At 33.0% G+C, this 7,159-nt stretch overlaps 1 pseudogene; it reads left to right on the top strand.

The window, feature by feature from the left end:
* The first annotated feature begins 387 nt into the window (after nt 1–387).
* LOC107427823 (uncharacterized) lies at nt 388–6,776 on the top strand (annotated as a pseudogene).
* The last annotated feature ends 383 nt before the right edge of the window (nt 6,777–7,159 follow it).

Here is a 7,159-nt window from a genome sequence, read left to right as displayed (position 1 = left end):
TTCTCTTTAGTTTGATCTTGCCTTAACCTTTCAAATTTGAGAGATAAACTGATCATCACACACAGTTTGCCTTAATCTTTCAAATTTGAGAGGTAAACTGATCATCATACATGGTGTATACAGTGTGGGGAAGTGAAATCCTCCTTCCATGGAATCCTAAATTGGTAGAGAGAGTGTGAGAATTTTGCAGTACCATGTCCTCCAATGGTGATGGTGGCTAGCCCACGGCCACAACCCTCTCTGAAACTCCATTCATCCTTGCTTGCCCACATAGACATATCCATGCTCTCCTAATCCGAGCCCCACTCCCTCTCCCTCTAATCCTCCTTCGCCTTCGACCTTCGCTGCACCAACCATCTTGTCGTTGATCTTCTAGGTTTGGCGAACATGGAACATCCTTATGGAGAGGAGTTGAGGAGAAGAACTTTTGGGTTGGATAACGAGGAGAAGCTGTTGGGATTTATGAGGGAATTGAGTGGGCAATGTGGGAGTAGAAGGAAGAAAAGAAAGGTCATGGACGCCAGCAAATTTGGCGGTACTTTTTTGGTGGGTTGGAAGCTTTTGTTGGGCCTCAAAAGGAAAGAAGGTCGTACATGGATTTACTTCCGCAGATACATATGTTTTTTGTTTGTACTAAACCTTCTGGATTTGAATTTTTTTGCTTTTGGGATAAAAGCTTGAGGAGGGAGAAAGCCAATATTGAATGACTAGTACTAGTGCATAATTCATATTAGAATTTTTTTAATGTATAATTTGGGGGGAAAAAAAAGATTAGCTTTACTAGTATGTTTAATAGCAACTTGTTGATAAGTAACATCTTCAATTAATTTGATCTACCATGAAGTGAATGCTAGTTAATGTCAATGTCAATGCATTTTTCCTTTGATAAAGCTAAACTGAAAGTGTATTGGTTTCTGCTTATACTTTATTCATCTTAGGAACTTTGCACAAATATTGTTTTAGGTTTGTTATATCAGTAGTTGTTGCATTTGAGCATGTGATATTGGTGTTCTATAATAGACTGCGGATATGGAGGCTGCACTTTCATTATCTTCTTGTACTAGAAACTGCTAGAAAACATCAATGATAATGTGCCAATAACATACTGGGTTAAGCTACGTTTGTGAAAATATTCCCAAAATTATGGGTTTAAATGTTGGGTATAGATATTAGGAAGAGGTTAAAGATGTTCTAGTTTGTTATATTTATTAGATAAATGAATAACAAAAGGGAATATTCACTCGAAAAAAGAAAAAAAAATATCAGACGTTTATGAAAACAGTATTACTAGCAGGATATAGACACACTTTCAATTTATGATTGTTCCCTAGGTTATGTCAAATTAGTGGTAGAAAGAGGTTCTTAGTTATTTAAATTAGGGTAGATACTGGCAGGGCCGGCTTAAGGCATAGGCTACTAAGGCTTATGCCTAGGGCCCTATTTTATTGGGGCCTCAAAAAAGATTCCATGCATATAATATGTACATGTGTTTATTAAATAGAATTCCATATATATGATATATACATGTATTTATTAAATAGAATATGATTTTTAATTTATTTGGAAATATAAGAATTTTAATTTAAAAAAAGAGTTTTAAATTATCTTTAATTGGTTATTTATTTTTTTAGATGAATTTTAATTGATCATTTATTGTGATAATTATCTTTAATTATTTTTATCTTTTGGAAATAACACCAATTAAGTTCAATTAAACATTTTATATTCTATAATTGATTGGATTTTAATGATAAAAAAGGAAAAAAACATGTTAAATACTTCTTTTATTTATACATTTTTTCTAATTTGTTTATGCTTTTTTCTTACCTGGCTTACTTATTTTTATCTTTTCTTATTCACTCATATTTTATATTTGTCTAATTTTAATATCGAACATATATAATTTGCAATTTTAATCCAGATGACTCTAAAAGAAAAAATAACTCGTAAGTTATTATTAATTATAATGAATTTATATTGTTCATTCTTATAATATTTTTATTTTTTTTATTTTCTATGAATTTATGATTTTAATTATTTACTAACTGTTATTGCTATTCATAAAAAACTAGACTTCGTGTTTCTCTAGTTTTCGCTTTCATTTTTTTATTTATATCTTAGTTCGAATAAATTGATTAGACTTATTTTGAGAAATAAAAGTCTAAAAGAAAAAATAAATTTATAAACAAACATAGCACTTGAGATATTAAAATTTAAAAAAAAATTAATTTTTTTCCCAGTGCATGAATTTATTATTTTTTGTTAATGTAGCTTAAGTGGAAAGAAATTTTTCAAAATTAATATTATTAAAATTTTATTTATGTTCAACTACAAATTAAAATTAATAAAATCTTATTTATGTTTAACTATTAAACAATTTAGCAATTTTATCTATTAAGAAAGATTTATTATTAAATCTTTAATATAAAAATTTAATTAATAACTCTGCATTAAAAAAGGCAAAAATATATAGATTTTATATGAAAAAACTCTATTTTATTAAAAATAATATTTAATTAAGCCCCAAATATTGTTTTTGGCCTAGTGCCTCAAAAGTTGTTAAGACGGCCCTCGACACTGGATGTACTGCAGTGAATTTTAACAATCACTGCAAGGGTGGTCTCCTTCTACGATTGCACGATTTTTTGGAATTAATCACTCTGACACCTGGCAAGGTATGGTATTTGCATTGCAGAGATAGCCAGATAGATTAACAACTAATGCCATAGTGAAATGGAAGATCATTGTAGATTAACAACTAATGCCATAGTGAAATGGAAGATTATTTCTTGGTGGGTACTTTTTTCTATGGCTAGAAATATCTTATATTTTTAAAAGAGAATCATGATTCATTTTATGTAAACTGTTGCTAAACGGGTGTCACAACATGCAGAAACAAGAAGGTTTATGCGTATGTATGTGTTTGTGATTCTAAATAATGAACGTTGATCAGTTTACATAAATTGTATAATGGTATCAGAAGAAGCAGAAACAGTATGTGTATATATATATATGTATATATTTAGGTTTTGAGGGAGGGAGAGCTTGTAGAATAGACTAACTGGCATAGGTTTGGTTAGGAAAAGTGTACATTTTAGTTGCACAGATAAATTATTATTTGGAATTGTTCAAAAAATGTTGTTGTGAGAGAGAGAGAGTATCAAAATGCCTTTGTAAAAATTACCAATGCATACAGCTTTTATTTAGAAAAGTATGCATTTTAGGAAATTTTCAGTTAGAAAAATTGGTCATTGACTTATTTGGAAGTGTTCAGTTGAAAATATAGTCAGTTTTTTGTTACTAATTTTGTAGCGGAGTTGTCGCATCTTGTTTGAGTCTTATGTTTTTATGTCTTGCAGAAAGAGAACAATTGCATAACTTTTATAGTTATTACTGTTTTTCTCGCACAATTATTTCTCAATGTTCTATAACTACGAAGTTTTACGTGTATTATTTTCTCTCTTCATTTTTTCGTCAATTGGCCTTACCATTCTATTGTTTAATATTTTCAAGCCCTACCGGACAACATTTCATATGCTGCAAAGATGTTGCTTCATATTTTGCAATCTTTTGGTATCAGTTCCACCCGGCGAATGGTCAGAGGGATGAAAATATTCTAGAGTACAGACCAACTGCTGGAAGTGTATGTAAACTATTTGCTCTGCTGTTTGGTATATTCAACATTTACAATGAGGTTTATGGGATGTTCAGCAGCGTGCAGGTTTACTATATCGGGATGGAGATCAAAAGCAAGATATTAATCTCAGCTTACCTTTATCGACTAATGTATCTAACGAGCTGGAGAAGGAAATTGCCTCGTTAGGGATGGAGAACCTTGCAGAGGTTCAGATACATGACCTTTTAGAGTGTCACAAATGTAGTATGACTTTTGATGAGAAGGAATCATATTTGCAGTATCTTTTGTCCTTTCACCAAAGAACTACAAGGAGGTATCGACTTGGTTCTTCTGTTGGGGATGGAGTGATAATCAAAGATGGAAAATATGAATGCCAGTTCTGCCATAAGGTATTTCTGGAAAGGCGTCGCTACAATGGTCATGTGGGTATCCATGTAAGGAATTATGTGAGGAGGGTAGAAGAGTTGCCTGTTCCTACACATCAAAAGAGAATTCAATCTCCACTCAGGGATAATTTGCCTTCAACTTCTAGGATTTCTAAAATGGATGCTTTGATAGAAATTGCTCAGAGTTCAATTTTAGAAACTTCTACTGCTGGACCTAATGAAAGTTCCAAAGGTGGTTCTGCACCTGATCAACCTTATCCAATTTCAAGTCCAGAAATTCCTGCTTCCAATTCTGATCAAGAAATGAACTTTGATAACTGAACAGGAACTGGAAGGTAGAATGATTGAAAAAGATAATGATGCAGAAGATAGTTAGCATATGAGCACTGATGGAAGTATGGAGAAACCCAGTGATCGAAGTGAAATTGTAGATGTGAAGATGGATGCTTGTGTGGATGTTACAAATCTCTTTCCTATTAAAAAGCAAGATGGTAATGCATCTAAAACCTTTTCGGGAAAGGAAGGCTTAACATTTATCATTCCTGAACTAAACAAGTCTGGCTTGGAGCGGCAAGGAGCTTCTGAAAGTGGTGGAGTTTCTCCTTCAGGTCATCATGTTATTTGTGATGTTGACAGTAAAACAAATACAAATGACACTGACAATTTAGAGCGTGTGAGTCCTGTTGAAATCAATAGCAAGGGCAATGAAATGAAAGTTGATGTTGATAGCAGCAATGATAGACCATCTAATGATATTGTGACCGAGTCCATACAGAAAACTTCTGAAGGAAAGGAACTCCAAGGTGGGGTATCTGACTCTTCAATGTCCATGGTGCAACAATCACACTGTTTTCCCCCATTTGATGCAGCGTCTGATAAGGTATTGTGAAATTTCTATTTTTTTATATTCTTGGGTTCACGGTTCGTTGAAAACACTAGGGAACTTCCCCAAGTATTAAACTGAAATCGATATTGTCTCTTTGTATTTTTGGAAAATTCTGTTTTCTTGTTTCACAAAGTTCTAACATAAGACTTTCTGCGGGTGCCAAAATATTTTTCCTAGTGTGTCAGAGATTGCTTTCACTATTGCTTTTCATATCTTTAGTAAATGCAAGCCTTTAGTTATAGTTATCATAGTCATTTAGTTATTATTCACTTTGGTAATAAGATATGACTTTATAGAATGTCGAAAGGAAGAAGGCCCCACCAAAAATCTGGGTTGAGATATTTTTGCTGGTGCCAAAATATTTTTCCTATTGTGTCTGAGGTTACTTTCGCTATTGCTTTTCATATCTTTAGTAAATGCAAGCCTTTGGTTATAGTTATCATAGTAGTTTAGTTATTATTCACTTTGGTAATAAGATATGACTTTATAGAATGTCAAAAGGAAGAAGGCCCCACCAATAATCTGGGTTGAGATATATCTCTGTGCTTAGCCTGAGGTGAGTAATCCTCAGCTCTAGCACAGCCTTGCCCAAAATGTTCTCGAGTCAGACTGGGCATGATCTGGCTTGTAAGGTATGAAAGGAAGGTCAGAAAGTTCTCCTGAAGTGAGAATAGAACTTGTGTGCAAAACTAACCGAATCAACTACCTCTTCCTTGAAACAGAAAAGGCTTGGTCACTATGAGAATAAAACTTCAATTTAAGGATGGAAGATGTAAAATGTAAGATTATGGTAAAAATGTACACTTTCCATATTAATAGTACTTGGCTTATGTTGAATTATGTTTTTGTTGAGCTCATTGTAAAACGAACTTTGGATACTGTTTATTTCATGTATTTAAAGGAGTTTAATGTGAATACTTTAAAAAATGTTAGGCAATTTGGATTAGTTCCAAACGTCCTTCATTCTTATTAGGAGGAAAATGAGGACGGATGGAGAAAAGGGAAGAGATAAAAGTTGAAAAAGAATGGACCTTCTATTTCCTGACCCCCTAAATCATTTTGCTCAAAGTTGAGGGAGCAGAGGCAGGGTGTTTAATTTAGCATAAATATAAGTTGTACATGAACGTTTTTATTATGCTACTTTTTCTAGCAATCAAGAAGGTAAAGATTATGGCCTTACATCTCCTTAACCTTGCACTTTTTTCTGCTGTCCATGTCCTTCCTATATTCTGTTATTCCTTCCAAGCTTGGTGTTTAAAACTGAGTTTGACTGCTTACATAAAGTGACAAATTGTCTGATAATTTAAAGTCTTAATAGACATTACTTTCCATGCGTAAAGATATTTTTTCTCTCGTAAAAGTAGTGTAACCGGTCTGAAGTTTGCCTCACATTTTATTTTACGTGATTCAAATCTTTCCTTCCATTTTGCATCAAGCCTACATTTTAGTTGTTATCTTATACACTTAATGTTCAAATGTTAATTAATTGTTCTATGTTGATTGGCAGGGTGAACAAGTTTCTGGTGTTGATCAGAAAAATGAAAATATAACAGGGTTTGAGGAGCTGAGGCTGGATGAACTTGAAGCTATGAAGTATAGTTTTGAAACTGGGCAAGACTCTCTTCCCCTTCAGGAGGGTACCCATAGAGACAAGTACTGTAGAGATGGGAGGGGAATTTGGTTCTTCTTTTGTATCAGAAGATGTGATGTTGAATGTGGATGGCAGACATCGGCTTACAACTGTGTGTGTATGGTGTGGAGTAGAATTTAACCATGAGACCGTCGATTCTGAGCTACAACCACATTCTGTATGTTTCATATGTCCAACTTGCAAAGCAAAATATCTGGGCAACTTAATGTGTTGGATAGTGGCTCTCCAGTGCATCCTTATAGTGTCTAAGCTAGAGTGCTCTTTTATTTTATGTGTTCCTTTATCCTAGCTAATTTCTTTTTCTCTATAAATGATATTTCTGATTAGGAATGTTGTTGCATTTTATGTTCATTATGATCATCTATGTAAATTGCCTTGTAACTTTAGGAAATTGTGATTTATATTATGAAGTCCCAAAAAGATTAAAAAAAAAAAAAAAAAAAAAAAAGGAAGTTGAGATGGCTTAATTATTCTGTTTTTAATTTCATTGAACTCCCGCTCCATATCTGTCTCTATACATATATATATATATATATATATATATAATTTTTCTAAAATGGTTGAATTCAGTGGGCAACAAATTTTGTGGGACGTAGAAC

Source organism: Ziziphus jujuba, chromosome 9, assembly GCF_031755915.1.
Source record: "Ziziphus jujuba cultivar Dongzao chromosome 9, ASM3175591v1".
Classification (NCBI taxonomy): domain Eukaryota; kingdom Viridiplantae; phylum Streptophyta; class Magnoliopsida; order Rosales; family Rhamnaceae; genus Ziziphus; species Ziziphus jujuba.
The sequence above is the reverse complement of the archived record's forward strand: the minus strand, read 5'-3'. Positions and strand labels throughout refer to the sequence as shown.